At 47.9% G+C, this 25,722-nt stretch overlaps 1 long non-coding RNA gene across 1 annotated transcript in view; it reads left to right on the top strand.

The window, feature by feature from the left end:
- The first annotated feature begins 17,792 nt into the window (after window positions 1–17,792).
- LOC138683533 (uncharacterized) overlaps window positions 17,793–25,722 on the top strand; it is a 287,545-nt gene continuing 279,615 nt past the window's right edge. The window contains exon 1 of the long non-coding RNA XR_011323027.1: window positions 17,793–18,036. This is a non-coding gene — a long non-coding RNA (uncharacterized lncRNA). The remainder of the gene's footprint in view (window positions 18,037–25,722) is intronic.

Here is a 25,722-nt window from a genome sequence, read left to right as displayed (position 1 = left end):
GGCCGTTTAAATCACAACTAGTTCTCAAACAGGTTTTAAAAATCTCTCCAGTGAATTCTCAGCACTCTGCCTCCCCATCTGGAAATCAAGCTGCCATGTCACTTCATCAACTAGATCTTCCTCTGCTTTCCTCCACATGTGGTGGTTTCTACTTGGGAAGTCCCCCCCCCTTGTCTTGGCTGTGGTTACATTGCCATGCTCATGGCATATGTAGCCAAGTGCTATTACACTGATAAGACATCTAAAATCTAGCTATACTCCTATCTAAAATAAAGCTATACACCTGTCAAGTTGATATAGAAGGAATGTTAAAGCTTATGCTGGCCATTATGTCCCCCTTTTGCTGAGAAGGAAGTAAAAGAATTCAGTCAGTGTAGGATAATTGAGCCACATCGTGAAGAAAAATTATTCCTATATCTCCAAATATCTATCTTCAGATTGAGTTTATAGTTCTGCAAACTGGAGGGAGGGAAGGAAGGGGAAAGAGAGAGAGAGAGATAATTGCTTGCTATTTTGGTCTTGAAGTAATACAGATGCGTATCTAGGAAGTGTATACTATATATTCTAAAATACAAAAGAGGGGAGACAGGGGGAGGGAGAGAGAGTCTTTGCAGAGAGGTAGTTACAATTTGTTACAGATTAAACTTTTTTTTTACAGAATTATAGTTTTGACCAGTGACTGTATCCTACTCAAGGGCATTTGAAATTTCATTACATTAATATTTTTTCAAGCCATAATTTACAGCTTGCTTTATTCTATATAGCACAGTTCTGATTCATCGCTGATTTATTGATAGTAACTTTGACATCTTAAGATATAATCTAGCAAATATCACGTATGTAGACTATTTTTATATAACAAAAGGCATTCTAGTTCAACACAAGTCAATATAATGTTGCCAATATAATGGATAGCAAGTAATTAAAACAGCCGGTATGGCCTTTTTGAATATGTGCCATTTAATAAAAAATACAAACAATAATTATATTGTTTTTTAAAATGTTTCAACTGTGTGACCATATTTTTAATATCATAAGAGCATTATGGGCGTAGCTACTTCTTCTAAGAGACATACATCTTTTGTCAATAGAGCAGTAAAGTGGTGTCCTGGTTTCAGCTGGGCTAGAGTTAACTGTCTTCCTAGTAGAAGAATGTTCATAACACTGATATTTTCAGTTGTTCCTAAGTAGTGTTTAGACTAAAGTCAAGGATTTTTCAGCTTCTCATGCCCAGCCAGCGAGAAAGCTGGAGGGGCACAAGAAGTTGGCACAGGACACAGCCAGGGCACCTGACCCAAAGTGGCCAATGGGGTATTCCATACCATGGGATGTCACATCTAGTTTAGGAACTGGGAAGTGGGGGCAGGGAATCACCGCTCCGGGACTAGCTGGGTGTCGGTCGGCAGGTGGTGAGCAATTGCACTGCGCATCATTTGTACATTCCAATCCTTTTATTACTGCTGTTGTCATTTTATTAGTGTTATCATTATCATTATTAGTTTCTTCTTCTCTGTTCTATTAAACCGTTCTTATCTCAACCCAGGAGTTTTACTTCTTTTCCCAATTTTCTCCCCCATCCCAATGGGCATGGGGGGGAGTGAGCGAGCCGCTGCGTGGTAGTTAGTTGCTGGCTGGGGTTAAACCACGACAGTCCATTTTGGCGCCCAATGTGGGGCACGAAGGGTTGAGATAACGACAAACCTGACCAGAGCTTGTTAAAACAAAATTGTTCTAAGCATTCATTATATTGGTCTAATAGTCGCTGGTCATTATGTTGATTTATGTGTTCTTAGAGTTGTTGCTCTGGTTTTTAAAGCTCTGTTATGTATCACCTCGCTTGCTGTATGTAGTCCCTCTGCTGCTGCTTATCATCCGTGGGAGGTGGATTAAGGTTTTCGCTTTGATGTATTGTATAACACTGGTTTATGGTATGATAAAGTCATCGGCTGTGGGATTAATCCAGTATTTGGACTCAGCATTGTCACCTTTATACTGTGGGAGCCATCTGTGGGAAACTATTAATAATTACACCATTTAACTTTCCTCCTTGGAAAACCAGTCTATGGGTGCGGTACCTTTCTTCCCCTCTCCTTTCTCCTTCAGTCCAGTTACAATGGTGTTTGAGAATTTTGAAAAATTTGAATACTCCTGGAATGTTGAGACCAGCATGGTCCTAGCCCTACTGCTAGGAACTAGCATGCCTCTGAATGTGGTTCAGCTCTCGTTTAAGGTTAAACAACTATTTAGGAAGATCACCCAGAGATCTGCCCTGAGGCTAGATAATTATGAGTGGCAGGGTGTGTGGGGTAGTATGGGCAAGTACCTAGAAAAGTGGGCACCTCCAATGTTTTGGAAATTCACCCCTGAACAAGTGCAGGATCCAGAAGAACTAGTAAAATATTTGGAAAAGGTATGCTGCCACCCTGGCAGCTCCAGAGAGATACAAATCACTGCAACGTGCTGGGGCCTGGCCCATGCCTATCGAGCCCTGTTCGACACCACTCAGTACCCTCAAGGGGAAAAAAAGGTCATAGAATAGAATCATAGAATCATAGAATCATTTAGGTTGGAAAAGACCTTCAAGATCATCAAGTCCAACAATTAACCATGCCCACTAAACCAGGTCCTGAAGTACCCCATCCACTCGCTTTTTGAATACCTCCAGGGATGGTGACTCAACCACTTCCCTGGGCAGCCCATTCCAATGTTTGACAACCCTCTCAGTAAAAAAATTTTTCCTAATATCTAACCTAAATCTCCCTTGCCTCAACTTGAGGACATTTCCTCTCGTCCTATCTCCAGCCACCTGACAGAAGAGACCAACACCCACCTCACTACAACCCCCTTTCAGGTAGTTGTAGAGAGCAGTAAGGTCTCCCCTCAGCCTCCTCTTCTCTAGACTAAACAGCCCCAGCTCCCTCAGCCGATCCTCATAAGACTTGTGCTCCAGGCCCCTCACCAACTTGGTTGCCCTTCTCTGGACACATTCCAGCACCTCCATGTCTTTCTTGTAGTGAGGGGCCCAAAACTGAATACAGTACTCGAGGTGTGGCCTCACCAGTGCCGAGTACAGGGGAACAATCACCTCCCTGCTCCTGCTAGCCACACTGTTTCTGATACAGGCCAGGATGCCATTGGCCTTCTTGGCCACTTGGGCACACTGCTGGCTCATATTCAGCCGGCTGTCAACCAGCACGCCCAGGTCTTTCTCTGCTGGGCAGCTTTCCAGCCACTCTTCCCCAAGCCTGTAGCACTGCATGGGGTTGCCATGACCGAAGTGCAGGACCTGGCACTTGGCCTTATTAAACTTCATATGATTGGCCTCAGCCCAGTCTGTCCATATCCCTCTGTAGAGCCTTTCTACCCTCAAGCATATCGACCCTGCCTCCCAACTTGGTGTCATCTGCAAACTTGCTGAGGGTGCACTCAATCCCCTCATCCAAATCATCAATAAAGATATTAAACAGAACAGGGCCCAAAACTAGAGCCCTGGGGAACACCACTTGTGACCCGCCGCCAACTGGATTTCACCCCATTCACCATAACCCTCTGGCTCGGCCATTCAGGCAGTTTTTCACCCAGTGAAGACTGCACTTATCCAGGCCAGGAGATGCCAGTTTCTCAAGGAGTATGCCATGAGAGACAGTGTCAAAGGCCTTGCTGAAGTCGAGGTAGATAACATCCACAGCCTTTCCCTCATCCACGAGGCAGGTCATGAGCATCTAAGTGACGTACTTTTACCACTAGCTTTTCTAGCCGAAAAGCAATATCTTGCCACAGTGCAGCAGCCCAAATAGGTTTACCTCTGTGCTGCCAGTTGCTCTGCTTCCATTGCTGTAACCACCCCCACAGGGCATTTGCCACCATCCAGGAATCAGTATAGAGATAGAGCACTGGCCACTTCTCCCTTTCAGCAATGTCTAGCGCTAGCTTTCACCTCTGCAAACTGACTCGATTCACCCTCTCCTTCAGCAGTTTCTGCGACTTGTCGTGTAGGACTCCATACAGAAGCTTTCCACCTCCGATGCTTTCCCACAATGCGACAGGACTCATCAGTGAACAGGGCATATTGCCTCTCATTTTCTGACAGTTTATTATTCAGTGGAGCCTCTTCAGCCCGTGCCACCTCCTCCTCTGTTGACATTCCAAAATCTTTGCCTTCTGGCCAGTCCGTGATCACTTCCAAAATTCCTGGGCGACTGAGGTTTCCTATGCGAGCTCGTTGTGTGATCTGTGTGGCCCACTTACTCCACGTGGCATCAGTTGCATGATCTGTAGAGGAGACCCTCCCTTTGAAGATCCAGCCCAGCACTGCCAGTTGGGGTGCTAAGAGGAGCTGTGTCTCAGTACCAACCACTTCTGAGGCAGCTCAAACTCCTTCATATGCGGCCAATATCTCTTTTTCAGTTGGAGTATAGTGAGCCTTGGATCCTCGATATCTCTGCCACCAAAACCCCAGGGGTCAGCCTCGGGTCTCCCCAGGTGCTTTCTGCCAGAGGCTCCAGGTAGGGCCATTCTCTCCAGCTGCAGTGTAGAGCACATTTTTAACATCTTGTCCTGCCTGGACTGGTCCAAGGGCTACTGCATGAACAATCTCCCGTTTAATTTGTTCAAAGGCTTGTCGTTGCTCAGGGCCCCATCTAAAATCATTCTTCTTCTGGGTCACTTGATAGAGAGGGCTTACAATCAAACTGTAATTTGGAATATGCATTCTCCAAAAGCCCACAACACCTAAGAAGGCCTGTGTTTCCTTTTTATTAGTCGGTGGGGACATAGCTGCTATTTTGTTAATCACATCCATTGGGATATGACGACGCCCGTCTTGCCATTTTACTCCTAAGAACTGGATCTCCTGTGCAGGTCCCTTGACCTTACTTTCTTTTATGGCAAAACCAGCTTTCAGAAGGATTTGGATTATTTTCTTCCCTTTCTCAGACTTCTTCTGCCGTGTTGCCCCATACGCTGATGTCGTCAATGTACTGCAGGTGTTCCGGAGCTTCACCTTTTTCCAGTGCAGCCTGGATCAGTCCATGGCAAATAGTGGGGCTGTGTTTCCACCCCTGGGGCAGTCGATTCCAGGTGTACTAGACGCCCCTCCAAGTGAAAGGAAACTGTGGCCTGCGCTCCACTGCCAAAGGAATGGAGAAAAATGCATTAGCAATGTCAGTTGTGGCATACCACTTGGCTACCTTTGACTCTAGTTCGTATTGAAGTTCTAACGTATCTTGAACGGAAGCACTCAGCGGTGGCGTAACTTCATTCAGGCCGCGATAGTCAACTGTTAGTCTCCACTCCTCATTAGACTTTCACACTGGCCATATGAGACTATTAAAGGGTGAGCGAGTTTTGCTGATCACTCCTCGGCTCTCCAATTGGCAAATCAGCTTATGGATGGGGATCAGGGAGTCTCGGTTGGTGCGATATTGCCCCCGGTGCACCGTCGTGGTAGCAATTGGCACCTGTTGTTCTTCAACCTTCAGCAACCCCACAACCGAAGGGTCTTGGGAGAGACCAGGCAGGGTAGACAGCTGTTCAATCTCCTCTGTCTCCAAGGCAGCTATACCAAAGGCCCAACGGTACCCTTTTGGGTCCTTGAAATACCCCCTCCTGAGATAATCTATACCAAGGATGCACGGGGCCTCTGGGCCAGTTGCAATGGGGTGTTTATGCCACTCATTCCCGGTTAGACTCATTTCAGCTTCCAATACAGTTAGCTCTTGGGATCCCCCTGTCACACCAGAGATACAGATGGGTTCTGCCCCTTTATAACTTGATGGCATTAGGGTGCATTGTGCACCAGTATCTACTAGAGCCTTATATTCCTGTGGGTCTGATGTGCCAGGCCATCAAATCCACACAGTCCAGTAGACTCGGTTGTCCCTCTCCTCCACCTGGCTGGAGGCAGGGCCCCTCCAATCCTGGTTAGAATATCCGTTACTCACTTTTTGTACACGTGAATCAGAAGTCCCTTCAAGAGGATCAGAAATGAGATCAGCCCATCTACTGCGCCCGGGGGACTGCTCACGGGAAACTGGAGCAGCAGTTTTCCAAGAAGAATCTTCTTTTCTGGTTGCTTTTTCTTGCAACTCCCGTACCCGTGCATTCAGGACTGAGGTAGGTTCTCCATCCCACTTCCTCATGTCCTCTCCATGGTCACGCAGGTAAAACCACAGGTTAGCCCATCGTGTGTACTTTCTCTCTCCTCTCTCTTGGGCAGAGGAATGCTTACTCCCTCTCTCTTGGGCAGAGGAATGCTTACTCCCAATAGCTGCGATGCGGGCCTGTACAGTTGGGGAGGAGGACATATCCACTTTGAATTGCTGGAACTCCCGGGACAATTCCTCTACAGCCGAGACACAGGCCCGTAGGGAGGAAGAGAGACTTCCTTCATATTGCCGGAGTTGGACAGCCAGTTCGTCCACCGTTTGTCCATAGCCTTCTTTCCAGGACATTACTGCCAATGAGTTGGCATAGGTTGGTGGTGCACTTCGCAGAAACTTCCGCCACATCGGTTGTGTGCATTGGACTTCATCTGGATCTGTGGGTGACTGCCCATTTTCTGGATCATTATAAATCACCTCCAGCACGGCTAATTCCCTCAGGTACTGGATACCTCTCTCCATGGTGGTCCACTTGCCTTGGTGACATCTAACTTCATCCTTGAAAGGATACCTTTCCTTTACACCTGACAGAAGTTGCCTCCAGAGGCTGAGGACTTGTGTTTTTCTCCCAATCGCCTTGTCAATGCCCCCTTCCCTAGACAGAGATCCCACGGTGCCTGTTGCCCTGTTTTCCATCTTTTCCCTCTTTTCCCCCTGAGGGTGCTGCCTAATATCAAGCAGTGTTTGGTACATACTGGCCAGGGCCCAGCACAGTGCAGCGAGTTGTGTGTCTCTGGAATAGCCACAGCATTTTCCTTTCAAATATTCTATCACTTCATGAGGGTTCTGTAGTTGTTTGGGAGTGAACTTCTAAGACACTGGAGGTGAGAAGTTCTCTAGATACCTGCCCATATCCACCGCCATGCTGTGCCACCCATGAATATCCAGCTTTGGGGCAGATCTCTGGGTGGTACTCTTAAAGAGCCTTTCTGTAGCCCTAAACAAGACCTGAAACATATTCAGAAGGCATAGCACTAACAGCACACTGGCTTGCGCATCCCAAGGATATTCAAAATTCTCAAAAGCTGTTGTAATTAGTCGGAAGGAGAGAAGGGAGGCGAACGGACGGGGGGGGGGAAGTATCCCCCCCTGACTTCCCCATGGATTGGGTGTAATTATCAGTAAAATCCGATAGAAGGTGCCCGAAGTATGGAAATGATATCACTGCTGCCTCATACAGATACCAGCTTAACCTCATGACCAGTGATGTAATCATTTCACTGTTGAGGATTTCTTGGCTGGGCGAAGGCATGTGAGCAATCCAGCCGTTATGTGGGAATGAAGCATAACTTTACAAAATACTGGAGCAGACAAGGACGCTGTGTCCTTGTACGCTGGGAAAAAGGAAGATAAGAAGAGCCTGACAAACAACACCTGGATGCTGAAGAATGAGATCAGTAACTGCTGGACACCTCGTGAAGAAGTTTGCGCAGCCAATAGAGAATAAGATAGTGTCGCGTGAAACGGGGTATTGTACCAATTAGAGTATTGTATAAGGCGCGTGGACATAGAAGCTTAGCCAATAATAACGTTATAGCTAGCGCGTGCTATCACCTTTTTTCTATATAAACCCTGTAAAACCCTGTAATAAAGGAGAACGACCATACTCATATTGAGACTCCATCGTTACTCCGGGACCGTCTTCCCACTCCGACATTTCACAAGTTGACATCGCCCAGTATAGCAAAATGATAATCTGGATCTCTCTCCCAGAGGTGATAAACGTAACTACAGGGAATAAATAGAGCATATAAGAACTTACAAAACACCACCATGTGAACAAATGAACCAACATTGTGACTAGCATCTATTTATCTAATATAAGAAATGCGTATGATAAACTTGTTTCAACACACTGTGGCCAGATCTGTCGTTATCTCAACCCTTCATGCCCCACGTTGGGCGCCAAAAAGGACTGTCGTGGTTTCAGCCCAGCTGGTAACAAAGGACCATGCAGCCACTCGCTCACTCCTTCCGCCCCCCTCCGGTGGGATAGGGAGGAGACGGAGGAGAGAAAAGGGAAAAAAACCCCTGGAACCTCGAGGGTTGAGATAAGGGCAGTTTACTAGGACAACACACAAAAAAAAGAAGTTACAACAACAACGGTACTAATGAAATAATATACAAAGCGAGTGATGCACAGTGCAACTGCTCACCACCCGGAACCCGACGCTCCGCCACTTCCCCCACTGAAAGCCGAGAGAGCACCCCCAGCCCGCTCCCCATTTATATACTGAGCATGATGTCACATGGTATGGAATAGCTCCTTGGCTAGTTCAGGTCAGCTGCCCCGGCTATGCCCCCCACCTCCCAGGTTCCTGTAAAAATTAACTCTATCCCAGCTAAACCCAGGACACATCCCATTCACCACAACCCTCTGGGCTCGGCCATCCAGCCAGTTTTTCACCCAGCGAAGAGTGCACTTATCCAGGCCAGGAGATGCCAGTTTCTCAAGGAGTATGCCATGAGAGACAGTGTCAAAGGCCTTGCTGAAGTCGAGGTAGATAACATCCACAGCCTTTCCCTCATCCACGAGGCGGGTCACCTGGTCATAGAAGGAGATCAGGTTGGTCAAGCAGGACCTGCCTTTCGTAAACCCATGCTGACTGGGCTTGATCCCTTTCTTATCCTGGACTTGCCATGTGAGTGCTCTCAAGACAAACCGTTCCATAATCTTCCCCGGTACCAAGGTCAGGCTGACAGGCCTGTAGTTCCCCGGATCCTCCCTCCGACCCTTCTTATAAATGGGAGTCACATTGGCAAGCCTCCAGTCCTCTGGGACCTCCCCTGTTGACCAGGATTGCTGATAGATGATAGAGAGTGGCTTGGCAAGGACCTCTGCCAGTTCCCTCAGTACTCTTGGATGGATCCCATCAGGTCCCATAGATTTCTGAGTGTCCAGATGGCGTAGCAGGTCCCTAACTAATTCCTCCTGGATTAAGGGGGGTATGTTCTGCTCTTCATCCTTACCTTCCAGCTCAAGGGGTGGAGTACCCTGGGGATAACTGGACTCACTATTAAAGACTGAGGCAAAGGAGGCATTAAGTACCTTGGCCTTTTCCTCATCTCTGGTTGCTATGTTCCCTTCTGTATCCATTAAAGGAAAGATATTCTCCTTGGAATTTTTTTTACTGTTAACATATTAGGTATCTGGACCTAACAACAAAACGATGAGCACTGCAGTCACCCAAACCTCAGCAACAGGCACTGCAGCCCCTCCAGCCCTGGCAACGAGCACGGCAGCTACCCAAACCTTGGCAATGGGCACTGTGGTCCCTCCAGCCCTGGCGATGAGCACTGCAGCTACCCAAACCTCAGCGACAGACACTGCGGTTATCCAAAACCCGGCAAGTGATACTGCAACTGAACCAGCGGACCAACCTGCACCAGTATCAGTTGCCCCCATACAGAAGAAGAAATATACAAAAAAATCAGTTCGCTTAGCGAAGGATGAAGGTGAACCAGGGTCATCATGGGAACAGGAGGAAGATGCAGAACCAGAAGTAATAACCCGGTCCCTATCCTTGAGTGAGCTGCGGGATATGTGAAAAGATTTCAGCTGCCATATAGGTGAGCATATTATCACCTGGCTGCTCCGATGCTGGGACAATGGGGCTAATAGCTTGGAATCAGAAGGTAGGGAAGCCAAGCAGCTGGGATCGCTTGCCAGGGAAGGTGGCATTGACAAGGCAATTGGAAAAGGGACACAAGCCCTCAGCCTCTGGAGGCGACTCCTGTCAAGTGTGAAGGAAAGGTACCCCTTTAAGGAAGATGTTATATGTCAATCAAGCAAGTGGACCACCATGGAAAAAGGTATTCAATATCTGAGGGAATTAGCTGTGCTAGAGATGATTCATCATAACCTGGAAAACCCACAATTACCCAAAGATCCAGACGAAGTCCAATGCACACGACCCATGTGGCGGAAGTTTGTACGGAGCGCACCATCGTCCTATGCCAACTCACTGGCAATAATGACCTGGAAAGATGAAGAGGCACCGATGGTGGAGGAAGTGGCTCGCCAACTCCGTCAATACGAAGAAAATCTCTCCTCCTCCCTACAAGCCTGCATTTTGGCTGTGGAGAAGCTGTCGGAGGATTTCCAGCAATTCAAAGAGGATATGTCCTATTCCCCACCTGTAAGGACCAATGTCTCAGCGATTAGGAATGAGCGCTCCTCTGCCCAAGAGAGACAATATAGAAGGTACACACTGCAATATGCCCTGTGGTTTTACCTATGTGATCATGGAGAAGACATGAGGAAATGGGACGGAAAACATACCTCGGTCCTAAATGCATGGGTACGTGAGCTGCAAGGAAAAACCACCACAAAAGGGGATTCTACCAGGAAAAATGCCGCTCCAGTTTCCAAACAGAGTAGAAGGGCTGATCTTTTTTCTGATCCTCCTGAAGGGACTTCTGAGCCAATTTTACGAGAAGTGAATACTGCATACTCTGACCAGAATTAGAGGGGCCCTGCCTCCAGCCAGGTGGAGGAAAGGGATAACCGGGTCTATTGGACTGTGTGGATTCGATGGCCTGGCACGTCAGACCCACAGGAGTATAAGGGTCTAGTAGACACCGGCACACAGTGCACTCTAATGCCATCAAGTGATAAAGGGGCAGAACCCATTTGTATTTCTGGTGTGACAGGGGGATCCCAAGAGTTAACCAACTGTAATTCGCCAACTGGAGAGCCAAGGAGTGATCAGCAAAACTCACTCACCCTTTAATAGTCTCATATGGCCAGTGTGCAAGTCTAATGAGGAGTGGAGACTAACAGTTGACTATTGCGGCCTGAATGAAGTTACGCCACCGCTGAGTGCTTCCGTTCAAGATACGTTAGAACTTCAATACGAACTAGAGTCAAAGGTAGCCAAGTGGTATGCCACAACTGACATTGCTAATGCATTTTTCTCCATTCCTTTGGCAGTGGAGCGCAGGCCACAGTTTCCTTTCACTTGGAGGGGCGTCTAGTACACCTGGAATCGACTGCCCCAGGGGTGGAAACACAGCCCCACCATTTGCCATGGACTAATCCAGGCTGCACTGGAAAAAGGTGAAGCTCCGGAACACCTGCAGTACATTGACGACATCAGCATATGGGGCAACACGGCAGAAGAAGTCTTTGAGAAAGGGAAGAAAATAATCCAAATCCTTCTGAAAGCCGGTTTTGCCATAAAAGAAAGTAAGGTCAAGGGACCTGCACAGGAGATCCAGTTCTTAGGAGTAAAATGGCAAGACGGGCGTCGTCATATCCCAATGGATGTGATTAACAAAATAGCAGCTATGTCCCCACCGACTAATAAAAAGGAAACGCAGGCCTTCTTAGGTGTTGTGGGGTTTTGGAGAATGCATATTCCAAATTACAGTTTGATTGTAAGTCCTCTCTATCAAGTGACCCAGAAGAAGAATGATTTTAAATGGAGCCCTGAGCAACAACAAGCCTTTGAACAAATTAAGCGGGAGATTGTTCATGCAGTAGCTCTTGGGCCAGTCCGGGCAGGGCAAGATGTTAAAAATGTGCTCTATACTGCAGCTGGGGAGAATGGCCCTACCTGGAGTGTCTGGCAGAAAGCACCTGGGGAGACCCGAGGCCGACCCCTGGGGTTTTGGAGCCAGGGATACAGAGGATCCGAGGCTCACTATACTCCAACTGAAAAAGAGATATTGGCAGCATATGAAGGAGTTCGAGCTGCCTCAGAAGTGGTTGGTACTGAGACACAGCTCCTCTTAGCACCCCAACTGGCAGTGCTGGGCTGGATGTTCAAAGGGAGGGTCTCCTCTACACATCACGCGACTGATGCCACGTGGAGTAAGTGGATTGCACTGATCACACAACGAGCTCGCATAGGAAACCCCAGTCGCCCAGGAATTTTGGAAGTGATCATGGACTGGCCAGAAGGCAAAGATTTTGGAATGTCAACAGAGGAGGAGGTGGCACGGGCTGAAGAGGCTCCACTGAATAATAAACTGTCAGAAAATGAGAGGCAATATGCCCTGTTCACTGATGAGTCCTGTCGCATTGTGGGAAAGCATCGGAGGTGGAAAGCTTCTGTATGGAGTCCTACATGACAAGTTGCGGAGACTGCTGAAGGAGAAGGTGAATCGAGTCAGTTTGCAGAGGTGAAAGCCATGCAGCTAGCATTAGACATTGCTGAAAGAGAAAAGCGGCAAGTGCTCTATCTCTATACTGATTCCTGGATGGTGGCAAATGCCCTGTGGGGGTGGTTACAGCAATGGAAGCAGAGCAACTGGCAGCGCAGAGGTAAACCTATTTGGGCTGCTGCACTGTGGCAAGATATTGCTTTTCGGCTAGAGAATCTGGTTGTAAGAGTACGTCATGTAGATGCTCACATACCCAAGAGTCGGGCCACTGAATAACATTAAAATAATTAACAGGTGGATCAGGCCACCAAGATTGAAGTGTCTCAGGTGGACCTCGACTGGCAACATAGGGGTGAGCTATTTATGGCTCTGTGGGCCCATGACACCTCAGGCCATCAGGGAAGAGATGCAACATGTATATGGGCTCGTGATTGAGGGGTGGACTTGACCATGGACACTATCGCACAGGTTATCCATGAATGTGAAATGTGTGCTGCAATTAAGCAAGCCAAGCAGTTGAAGCCCCTGTGGTATGGAGGGCGATGGCTGAAATATAAATATGGGGAAGCCTGGCAGATTGATGATGTCACACTCCCACAAACTTGCCAAGGCAAGTGCCATGTGCTTACAATGGTGGAAGCAACCACCGGATGGCTGGAAACACATTCTGTGCCGCATGCCACTGCCCGGAACACAATCCTGGGCTTTGAAAAGCAGGTCTTGTGGTGACATGGCACCCCAGAAAGAATTGAGTCAGACAACGGGACTCATTTCCAAAACAACCTCATAGACACCTGGGCCAATGAGCATGGCATTGAGTGGGTGTATCATATCCCCTATCATGCACCTGCCTCTGGGAAAATTGAGCGATATAATGGACTGTTAAAGACTACATTGAGAGCAATGGGGTGTGGAATCTTCAAACATTGGGATACACATTTAGCAAAAGCCACCTGGTTAGTCAACACCAGAGGATCTGCCAATCGGAGTGGCCCTGCCCAGTCAGAACTTTTACATACTGTGGAAGGGGATAAAGTCCCTGTAGTGCACATGAAAAATATGTTAGGGAAAACAGTCTGGGTTACTCCTGCCTCAGGCAAAGGTAAACCCATTCGTGGGATTGCTTTTGCTCAAGGGCCTGGGTGCACTTGGTGGGTGATGCGAAAAGATGGGGAAGTCCGATGTGTGCCTCAAGGGGATTTGATTTTAGGTGAGAATAGCCAGAATTAAACTGTATGATATTAGTTGCTATATAACCCTGCTACTGTATGTTATCATTACTATAATTGTTATATGCTATATCCATAGTACTAGAGTAAGAATCGCATAGATCAAGCAAGAAAGAACTGTGATAAAACTGAGCAAAGCGCAGTAGTGATGGAACCAGAACTGACTGCAGCATGCAACAATCCAACGGTGCACACCATCCTCCTGCTGCATCAAATGTCACCTGCTCGTCACACCGCATGGAAGCCCGATCCTGCTCTGCCGACTGAGAGGACTTTGCACCATCCCTCCTGCCTAGACAGACTGGTATGACAGATGGAGCCCAGAGTCGGAAACTAAATGAACTCAACAAACGTTTTATGAACATAACCCATAAACTAAAGGAATGATATCTCTGTGTGTGTATACATATATACATACATATATATATATATCATTGTTCATATGTCTCAAAGGGATGGAAAAGATGATGATGATGGACCAGGATGTAACTAAGGGTACGAGAACTGAGCATTACGTCAATGGTATAGAATAAGGGGTGGATACTGTTCTGGTTTCAGCTGGGATAGAGTTAATTGTCTTCCTAGTAGCTGGTACAGTGCTGTGGTTTTGAGTTCAGTATGCGAAGAATGTTGATAACACTGATGTTTTCAGTTGTTGCTAAAAGTAGTGTTTAGTCTCAAGTCCAGGATTTTTCAGCTTCTCGTGCCCAGCCAGCGAGAAAGCTGGAGGGGCACAAGAAGTTGGCACAGGACACAGCCAGGGCAGCTGACCCAAAGTGGCCAAAGGGGTATTCCATGCCATGTGACGTCCCATCTAGTATAGGAACTGGGAAGTAGGGGCGGGGAATCACCGCTCGGGGACTAGCTGGGTGTTGGTTGGCGGGTGGTGAGCAATTGCCCTGCGCATCATTTGTACATTCCAATCCTTTTATTACTGCTGTTGTCATTTTATTAGTGTTATCATTATCATTATTAGTTTCTTCTTTTCTGTTCTATTAAACCGTTCTTATCTCAACCCACAAGTTTTAATTCTTTTCCCGATTTTCTCCCCCATCCCAATGGGTGGGGGGGAGTGAGTGAGTGGCTGCGTGGTGCTTAGTTGCTGGCTGGTGTTAAACCACGACAAGTGGTTAACTGCATATTTGTTGTTCTTGATGTTAAACTCATTCTGGCAGAACGATTTTGGCTTCGAGAGATATCTACTTTATGTTTAAAGCATCTTGCTTTCCTTCTTTTCTGCTAATATATTTCTAATGCAGTGAGTGGTTTAAGAACCTGCCAGAATAAAGATCTGCAAAGAAGGATTCAAAAGGTGACATAACTTTGTTTTCCGACAAATGCAGTAAACATCTATTTGTCTTCTATGAAAAGATGGGGGAAAAAATCCACATAACAGTCTTTACAATAATTTTCCCTTTTCCTTTTTGTTTTCCACCAGAAAAACATGTCTTACCAGCTGACCAATGGCAGCACAATGTTTCTTTTCCAATATAAATCTTTTTTCCTTCTGTTCTGTTTCTGTTTTTATAGGAAATTATGTGATTTACACTCTGGCACTCACACAGATACTTCTTCCTACCTGTTTTGTTCTTGAATTGAGATATATATAGAGAGAGATATATATAATCCTTCTTCAATTCCTTTATCTTAAGTAAGTGAATCAGCATAATTAAAGTAATATGTTTCAGAACGCACACGTATCAGAAAAAATTACCAACTGCCTTTGTAAATACTACCACATTAGATTGGCAAAATTGATTTTATGCTGTGTAATAACTTACCTGACTGCTCTTGGAGAGTTCACTTTCTGGGTAACATGACAATAAAATCGTATTAATTCCATGTACTTACTGATTTGACGAGGAGGAGACAAAGCCATGCAGGAGAACTGGATATTTGTAATTATAATAAATACAGGTACTTCTTATTTTTCCATCAAACTTTTCATAATTTTTAAATGTGCTGGTGTTATGGCGTAGGGGTTTTTTTGGTAGCGGGGGAGGGGCCTCAGGGGTGGCTCCTGTGAGAAGCTGCTAGAAGCTCCCCCGGCTCCAAGTCGGACCCGCCTCTGGCCCAGGCTGACCCAATCAGTGACGGTGGTGGCACCTCTGGGAGAACAGATTTCAAAAGGGGAACCTGCAGTGAGTAGGGGGATTGGAATGTGAGAGGAACCCCTCTGCAGATACTGAGGTCAGTGAAGGAGGAAGGGGAGGAGGAGTGGTGGAGGAGGGGATGCCCCTGCAGCCCGTGGTGAGATGGCAGGCTGTTCCCCCCCAGCCCATGGAGGGGAGTGGGGGAGCAGATGCCCCCGAAGATGGCCATGACTCCATGGGAAAGCCAGCACTGGAGCAGTTTGTGACTGAAGATCGGCCTGCGGAAAGGACCCACGCCAGGGAAGTTTGGGAAGAGCTGAAGCCCATGGAAAGGACTCGTAAGGTTTGGTTTTACTTCTCAATATCCTTGTTTCGATTTGATTTGTAGTAAATAAAATTGATTTTGTTTCTTCCCCAAGCTGAGTCTGTCTTTTGCCCATGACCATAAGTGGTAAGTGACCCCTCCCTGTTCTTGTCTCAACCCACGAGCTTTTCTTTATATTTTCTCCTCATCCCACTGGGGCCGGGGGGGAGGAGTGAGTAAGCGAGCGTCTTGGTGGTGCTTTGTTACCGGCTGGGCTTAAACCACGACAAGAGGCATACAGAGAAATCTGGATAGAATCATAGAATTGTTTAGGTTGGAAAAGACCTTCAAGATCATCAAGTCCAACCATCAACCATGCCCACTAAACCAGGTCCTGAAGTACCACATCCACTCGCTTTTTGAATACCTCCAGGGATGGTGACTCAACCACTTCCCTGGGCAGCCCATTCCAATGTTTGACAACCCTCTCAGTAAAAAAATTTTTCCTAATATCTAACCTAAATCTCCCTTGCCTCAACTTGAGGACATTTCCTCTTGTCCTATCACTAGTTACTTGATAGAAGAGACCAGCACTCACCTCACTACAACCCCCCTTCAGGTAGTTGTAGAGAGCAATAAGGTCTCCCCTCAACCTCCTCTTCTCTAGACTAAACAGCCCCAGCTCCCTCAGCCACTCCTCATAAGACTTGTGCTCCAGGCCCCTCACCAACTTGGTTGTCCTTCTCTGGACACGCTCCAGCACCTCAATGTCTTTCTTGTAGTGAGGGGCCCAAAACTGAACACAGTACTTGAGGTGCGGCCTCACCAGTGCCAAGTACAGGGGAACAACCACCTCCCTGCTCCTGCTGGCCACACTATTTCTGATAAAGGCCAGGATGCCATTGGCCTTCTTGGCCACCTGGGCACACGGCTGGCTCCTATTCAGGATAGACTAGAGAGCTGGGCAATCACCAACCATATGAAATTTAACAAGAGCAAGTGCCAGATTCTCCACCTGGGAATGGGTAATCCTGGTTATACCTACAATGTGGTGGACGAGAGGCTGCAGAGCAGCCCCGCAGAAAGAGATCTGGGGGTTTGGGTTGATGGCAAGTTGAATATGAGTCAACAGTGTGCCCTGGCAGCCAAAAGGACCAACCGTGTTCTGGGGTGTATCAAGCACAGCATAGCCAGCTGGTCAAGGGAGGTGATTGTCCCACTGTGCACTGCACTGGTGCGGCCCCACCTCGAGTACTGTATGCTGGTTTGGGTGCCTCAACATAAGAAGGCCATCAAACTATTAGAGTGTGTCCAGAGGAGGGTGACCAAGATGGTGAAAGGCCTACGAGGGCAAGACTTATGAGGAGCCGCTGAGGTCACTTGGTTTGTTCAGCTTGGAGAAGAGAAGGCTGAGGGGTGACCTCATTGCAGTCTACAACTTCCTCAAGGGGGGCAGCGGAGCAGGAGGTGCTGATCTCTTCTCTCCGCTGACCAGCAGTAGGACACGAGAGAATGGCATGAAGCTGTGTCAGGGGAAGTTCAGATTGGACATTAGGAAAAGGTTCTTCACTGAGAAGGTGGTCGTTCACTGGAACAGGTTCCCCAGGGAAGTGGTCACAGCACCAAGCCTGTCAGAGTTCAAGGAGCATCTGGACAACGCTCTTAGCCATATGATTTAGTTTTAGGTTGTCCTGTGAGGAGCAGGGAGTTGGACTCAGGCCCAGGCAAAAGACATTGCCAGGGAACTCCCTGGTCTGGTTCAGTCCTCTGATTATTACCCATTGCTGGTTGTGCAGGTTGGCAGTGATGAGATTGCAGAGAGGAATCCAAAGGCAATCAAAAGGGACTTGAGGGCACTGGGATGATTAGTGGAAGGATCGGGAGCACAGGTAGTGTTTTCCTCAATCCCTTCAATGGCAGGGAAATACACTGAAAGGAACAGGAAAACACACCTGGTTAATACGTGGCTCAGAAGCTGGTGCCATGGGTGGAATTTTGGGTTTTTTTGATCGTGGGGAGGTTTACATGGCATTGGGCTTGCTAGCGACAGATGGTGTCCAGCTATCTCAAAGGGGGAAAAGAGTCCTCGCTTGTGAGATGGTGGGGCTCATAGAAAGGGCTTTAAACTAGGTTTGAAGGGGGTAAGGGATAAAACTAGGTGCACCAGAGATGAGCCTGGGGGCAGCAGGCCGATGTTAGGGGTGGATTCGATAGGCCAGCTCAAATGTATCTATGCCAGTGCACGCAGCATGGGCAATAAACAGGAGAAGCTGGAAGCCATCGTGCAGCAGGACAGATATGACTTAGTCGCCATCAAGGAAACATGGTGGGACGACTTCCATGACTGGAGTGCTGCAATGGTGTCCTGGGTTCAGCTGGGATAGAGTTAATTTTTACAGGAACCTGGGAGGTGGGGTGCATAGCCGAGGCAGCTGACCTGAACTAGCCAAGGAGCTATTCCATACCATGTGCCATCATGCTCAATATATAAATGGGGAGCGGGCTGGGGGGAGCTCTCTCTCGACTTTCAGTGGGGGAAGTGGCGGAGCGTCGGGTTCCAGGTGGTGAGCAGTTGCACTGTGCATCACTCGCTTGTATATTCTTTCATTAGTACCGTTGTTGTAAACTTTTTTTTTGTGTTGTCCCAGTAAACTGCCTTTATCTCAACCCTCGAGGTTCCAGGTTGGTTTTTTTTTTTTCTTTTCTCTCCTCCGTATCCTCCCTATCCCACCGGAGGGGGGCGGGAGGAGTGAGCGAGTGGCTGCATGGTCCTTTGTTACCGGCTGGGCTGAAACGACGACAGTCCTTTTTGGCGCCCAACGTGGGGCATGAAGGGTTGAGATAACGACAGATCTGGCCACAGCGTGTTGAAACAAATTTGTCATACGCATTTCTTATATTAGATAAATAGATGCTAGTCACAATGTTGATTCATTTGTTTACATGGTGGTGTTTTGTAAGTTCCTATATGCTCAATGTATTGCCTGTAGTTGCGTATCTCATCTCTGGGAGAGGGATAGGGATTATCATTTTGCTGTACTGGGCAATGTCGACTTGTGAAATGATTACATCACTGGTCATGAGGTTAAGCTGGTATCTGTATGAGGCAGCAGTGATATCATTTCCATACTTCGGGCACCTTCTATCGGATTTTACTGATAATTACACCCAATCCATGGGGAAGTCAGGGGGGGATACTTCCCCCCCCCCGTCCGTTCGCCTCCCTTCTCTCCTTCCGACTAATTACAACAGCTTTTGAGAATTTTGAATATCCTTGGGATGCGCAAGCCAGTGTGCTGTTAGTGCTATGCCTTCTGAATATGTTTCAGGTCTTGTTTAGGGCTACAGAAAGGCTCTTTAAGAGTACCACCCAGAGATCTGCCCCAAAGCTGGATATTCATGGGTGGCACAGCATGGCGGTGGATATGGGCAGGTATCTAGAGAACTTCTCACCTCCAGTGTCTTAGAAGTTCACTCCCAAACAACTACAGAACCCTCATGAAGTGATAGAATATTTGAAAGGAAAATGCTGTGGCTATTCCAGAGACACACAACTCGCTGCACTGTGCTGGGCCCTGGCCAGTATGTACCAAACACTGCTTGATATTAGGCAGCACCCTCAGGGGGAAAAGAGGGAAAAGATGGAAAACAGGGCAACAGGCACCGTGGGATCTCTGTCTAGGGAAGGGGGCATTGACAAGGCGATTGGGAGAAAAACACAAGTCCTCAGCCTCTGGAGGCAACTTCTGTCAGGTGTAAAGGAAAGGTATCCTTTCAAGGATGAAGTTAGATGTCACCAAGGCAAGTGGACCACCATGGAGAGAGGTATCCAGTACCTGAGGGAATTAGCCGTGCTGGAGGTGATTTATAATGATCCAGAAAATGGGCAGTCACCCACAGATCCAGATGAAGTCCAATGCACACAACCGATGTGGCGGAAGTTTCTGCGAAGTGCACCACCAACCTATGCCAACTCATTGGCAGTAATGTCCTGGAAAGAAGGCTATGGACAAACGGTGGACGAACTGGCTGTCCAACTCCGGCAATATGAAGGAAGTCTCTCTTCCTCCCTACGGGCCTGTGTCTCGGCTGTAGAGGAATTGTCCCGGGAGTTCCAGCAATTCAAAGTGGATATGTCCTCCTCCCCAACTGTACAGGCCCGCATCGCAGCTATTGGGAGTAAGCATTCCTCTGCCCAAGAGAGAGGGAGTAAGCATTCCTCTGCCCAAGAGAGAGGAGAGAGAAAGTACACACGATGGGCTAACCTGTGGTTTTACCTGCGTGACCATGGAGAGGACATGAGGAAGTGGGATGGAGAACCTACCTCAGTCCTGAATGCACGGGTACGGGAGTTGCAAGAAAAAGCAACCAGAAAAGAAGATTCTTCTTGGAAAACTGCTGCTCCAGTTTCCCGTGAGCAGTCCCCCGGGCGCAGTAGATGGGCTGATCTCATTTCTGATCCTCTTGAAGGGACTTCTGATTCACGTGTACAAAAAGTGAGTAACGGATATTCTAACCAGGATTGGAGGGGCCCTGCCTCCAGCCAGGTGGAGGAGAGGGACAACCGAGTCTACTGGACTGTGTGGATTTGATGGCCTGGCACATCAGACCCACAGGAATATAAGGCTCTAGTAGATACTGGTGCACAATGCACCCTAATGCCATCAAGTTATAAAGGGGCAGAACCCATCTGTATCTCTGGTGTGACAGGGGGATCCCAAGAGCTAACTGTATTGGAAGCTGAAATGAGTCTAACCGGGAATGAGTGGCATAAACACCCCATTGCAACTGGCCCAGAGGCCCCGTGCATCCTTGGTATAGATTATCTCAGGAGGGGGTATTTCAAGGACCCAAAAGGGTACCGTTGGGCCTTTGGTATAGCTGCCTTGGAGACAGAGGAGATTGAACAGCTGTCTACCCTGCCTGGTCTCTCCCAAGACCCTTCGGTTGTGGGGTTGCTGAAGGTTGAAGAACAACAGGTGCCAATTGCTACCACGACGGTGCACCGGGGGCAATATCGCACCAACCGAGACTCCCTGATCCCCATCCATAAGCTGATTTGCCAATTGGAGAGCCGAGGAGTGATCAGCAAAACTCGCTCACCCTTTAATAGTCTCATATGGCCAGTGTGAAAGTCTAATGAGGAGTGGAGACTAACAGTTGACTATCGCAGCCTGAATGAAGTTACGCCACCGCTGAGTGCTTCCGTTCAAGATACGTTAGAACTTCAATACGAACTAGAGTCAAAGGTAGCCAAGTGGTATGCCACAACTGACATTGCTAATGCATTTTTCTCCATTCCTTTGGCAGTGGAGCGCAGGCCACAGTTTCCTTTCACTTGGAGGGGCGTCTAGTACACCTGGAATCGACTGCCCCAGGGGTGGAAACACAGCCCCACTATTTGCCATGGACTGATCCAGGCTGCACTGGAAAAAGGTGAAGCTCCGGAACACCTGCAGTACATTGACGACATCAGCGTATGGGGCAACACGGCAGAAGAAGTCTTTGAGAAAGGGAAGAAAATAATCCAAATCCTTCTGAAAGCTGGTTTTGCCATAAAAGAAAGTAAGGTCAAGGGACCTGCACAGGAGATCCAGTTCTTAGGAGTAAAATGGCAAGACGGGCGTCGTCATATCCCAATGGATGTGATTAACAAAATAGCAGCTATGTCCCCACCGACTAATAAAAAGGAAACACAGGCTTTCTTAGGTGTTGTGGGCTTTTGGAGAATGCACATTCCGAATTACAGTTTGATTGTAAGTCCTCTCTATCAAGTGACCCGGAAGAAGAATGATTTTAAATGGGGCCCTGAGCAACGACAAGCCTTTGAACAAATTAAGCGGGAGATTGTTCATGCAGTAGCTCTTGGGCCAGTCCGGGCAGGGCAAGATGTTAAAAATGTGCTCTGTACTGCAGCTGGGGAGAATGGCCCTACCTGGAGCCTCTGGCAGAAAGCACCTGGGGAGACCCGAGGCCGACCCCTGGGGTTTTGGAGTCGGGGATACAGAGGATCCGAGGCTCACTATACTCCAACTGAAAAAGAGATATTGGCCGCATATGAAGGAGTTTGAGCTGCCTCAGAAGTGGTTGGTACTGAGACACAGCTCCTCTTAGCACCCCAACTGGCAGTGCTGGGCTGGATCTTCAAAGGGAGGGTCTCCTCTACAGATCATGCAACTGATGCCACGTGGAGTAAGTGGGCCACACAGATCACACAACGAGCTCGCATAGGAAACCTCAGTCGCCCAGGAATTTTGGAAGTGATCACGGACTGGCCAGAAGGCAAAGATTTTGGAATGTCAACAGAGGAGGAGGTGACACGGGCTGAAGAGGCTCCACTGAATAATAAACTGTCAGAAAATGAGAGGCAATATGCCCTGTTCACTGATGAGTCCTGTCGCATTGTGGGAAAGCATCGGAGGTGGAAGGCTGCTGTATGGAGTCCTACATGACAAGTTGCGGAGACTGCTGAAGGAGAAGGTGAATCGAGTCAGTTTGCAGAGGTGAAAGCCATGCAGCTAGCGCTAGACACTGCTGAAAGGGAGAAGTGGCCAGTGCTCTATCTCTATACTGACTCCTGGATGGTGGCAAATGCCCTGTGGGGGTGGTTACAGCAATGGAAGCAGAGCAACTGGCAGTGCAGAGGTAAACCCATTTGGGCTGCTGCACTGTGGCAAGATATTGCTTTTCGGCTAGAGAATCTGGTTGTAAGAGTACGTCATGTAGATGCTCACATACCCAAGGGTCATGCCACTGAATAACATTAAAATAATTAACAGGTGGATCAGGCCACCAAGATTGAAGTGTCTCAGGTGGACCTCGACTGGCAACATAGGGGTGAGCTATTTATGGCTCTGTGGGCCCATGATACTTCAGGCCATCAGGGAAGAGATGCAACATATAGATGGGCTCGTGATTGAGGGGTGGACTTGACCATGGACACTATCGCACAGGTTATCCATGAATGTGAAATGTGTGCTGCAATTAAGCAAGCCAAGCGGTTGAAGCCCCTGTGGTATGGAGGGCGATGGCTGAAATATAACAGTGGGAGGCCTGGCAGATTGATGACGTCACACTCCCACAAACCCACCAAGGCAAGTGACATGTGCTTACAATGGCGGAAGCAACCACTGGATGGCTGGAAACACATTCTGTACCCCACGCCACTGCCTGGAACACTATCCTGGGCCTTGAAGAGAAAGTTTTATGGCAACACGGCACCCCAGAAGGAATTGAGTCGGACAATGGGACTCATTTCCGAAACAACCTCATAGACACCTGGGCCAAAGAACATGGCATTGAGTGGGTATATCACATCCCTTATCACGCACCGGCCTCCGGAAAAATCGAACGATACAATGGGCTGTTAAAGACTACATTGAAAGCAATAGGGGGTGGAACTTTCAAACATTGGGATACACATTTAGCAAAAGCCACCTGGTTAGTCAACACCAGAGGATCTGCCAATCGGGCTGGCCCCGCCCAGCCAAGACTTCCACATACTGTAGAAGGGGATAAAGTCCCTGTAGTGCGCATGAGGAGTATGTTAGGAAAGACAGTCTGGGTTAGTCCTCCCTCAAGCAGAAACAAACCCATTCAAGGGGTTGTTTTTGCTCAGGGACCTGGGTACACCTGGTGGGTGATGCAGAAGGATGGGGAAGTTCGATGTGTACCTCAGGGAGATTTGATTTTGGGAGAGACTAGCCAGTGAATTGGGCTGTATGATATTTAACTGCTAAATAACCTGCCAATGCATGTCATTGTATCTATAGTGTCTATATGCCATATCAAGGGTATTACTGTAAGAATTACCCAAATGACTGAAGGATGGACTTTGAAACTGAGCCAAGTACAACAGTGATAGAACTTGAACTGGTGCCCAGCAATTTCCTCAAGATCAACATCTTCGACCTGCAGACCAAGGTGTGGGTTGCACCAAATGTACTAGCCACAAGTTCCAGAGGCAGCATACAACAACCCAACACCTCACACCATCTCTCTTATCCTGAAGAACTGTTACAACAGATGGAGCCCCAAAGTCATGGACTAAATAAAATTGATGGACACATTAGAGGGATAGCCCATCGATAAGGGAATACTATTTGTGGGTGTGTGTGGTAGGAGGGTGTCCATATACTTATATATATAAGGCAAGGAAAGTGGTAGTGGTTGATTGGAAAAATCTAAGATCTGGGCATGATGTAGATGGTATAGAATAAGGGGTGGATAATGTCCTGGGTTCATCTGGGACAAAGTTAATTTTTACAGGAACCTGGGAGGTGGGGGGCATAGCCGGGACAGCTGACCTGAACTAGCCAAGGAGCTATTCCATACCATGTGCCATCATGCTCAATATATAAATGGGGAGCGGGCTGGGGGTGCTCTCTCGGCTTTCAGTGGGGGAAGTGGCGGAGCGTCGGGTTCCGGGTGGTGAGCAGTTGCACTGTGCATCACTCGCTTCGTATATTCTTTCATTAGTACCGTTGTTGTTGTTGTAACTTCTCTTTTTGTGTTGTCCCAGTAAACTGCCTTTATCTCAACCCTCGAGGTTCCAGGTTGGTTTTTTTTTTTTTCTTTTCTCTCCTCCGTATCCTCCCTATCCCACCGGAGGGGGGCGGGAGGAGTGAGCGAGTGGCTGCATGGTCCTTTGTTACCGGCTGGGCTGAAACCATGACAAATGGATGGCTACAAGCTCATCAGAAGGGATAGGCAAGGTAGAAGAGGTGGTGGGGTGGCTCTCTATGTTAGGGAGTGTTTGGACTGTAGACAGCTACACAATTCTGATGACAAGGTGGAGTGCTTATAGGTGAGGATGAGAGGGAAAGCCAATAAGACAGCTATTGTGCTGGGAGTCTGTTATAGACCGCCCGACCAGGTTGAAGAGACGGATGAATTGTTCTACAAGCGGCTGGCAGTAGTCTCAGAATCGTGTGCCCTTGTCCTTGTGGGGGACTTCAACTTTCCAGACATCTGCTGGAAACACAACACAGCAGTGAGTAAACAATCTAGGAGGTTCCTGGAGTGTGTGGAAGATAAATTCTTGACACAGCTGGTGGGTGAGCCAACCAGGGGAGGAGCCTTGCTAGATCTGTTGTTTACGAACAGGGAAGGACTGGTGGGAGGTGTGATGGTCGGAGGCGGTCTTGGGCTTAGCGACCATGAAATGATAGAATTTTTGATTCTTGGTGAGGCAAGGAAGGGGGTTAGCAAAACCACCACTATGGACTTCTGGAGGGCAAACTTTGGCCTCTTCAAGGCACTGGTTGAGAGAGTCCCTTGGGAGACAGTCCTGAAGGGCAAAGGGGTCCAGGAGGGATGGACATTCTTCAAGAAGGAAATCTTAATGGCTCAGGACCAGGCTATTCCCATGTGCCGCAAGTCGAACCGCCAAGGAAAACGACCGGCCTGGCTGAATGGGGAGCTTTTGCTAGGACTCAAGGAAAAAAGGAGAGTTTATCATCTCTGGAGGAAAGGGTGGGCAACTTGGGAGGAGTACAGGGATCTTGTTAGGTCATATAGAGAGAAAATTAGAAAGGCAAAAGCTCAGCTGGAACTAAATCTGGCCACTATTGTAAGGGACAACAAAAAATGTTTTTACAAATATGTTAACAGTAAAAAGAATCCCAAGGAGAATATCTTTCCTTTAATGGATACAGAAGGGAACGTAGCAACCAGTGATGAGGAAAAGGCCGAGGTACTTAATGCCTTCTTTGCCTCAGTCTTTAATAGTGAGTCCAGTTATCCCCAGGGTACTCCACCCCTTGAGCTGGAAGGTAAGGATGAAGAGCAGAACATACCCCCCTTAATCCAGGAGGAATTAGTTAGGG

This window comes from Haliaeetus albicilla, chromosome W, assembly GCF_947461875.1.
Source record: "Haliaeetus albicilla chromosome W, bHalAlb1.1, whole genome shotgun sequence".
Lineage (NCBI taxonomy): Eukaryota > Metazoa > Chordata > Aves > Accipitriformes > Accipitridae > Haliaeetus > Haliaeetus albicilla.
The sequence above is the reverse complement of the archived record's forward strand: the minus strand, read 5'-3'. Positions and strand labels throughout refer to the sequence as shown.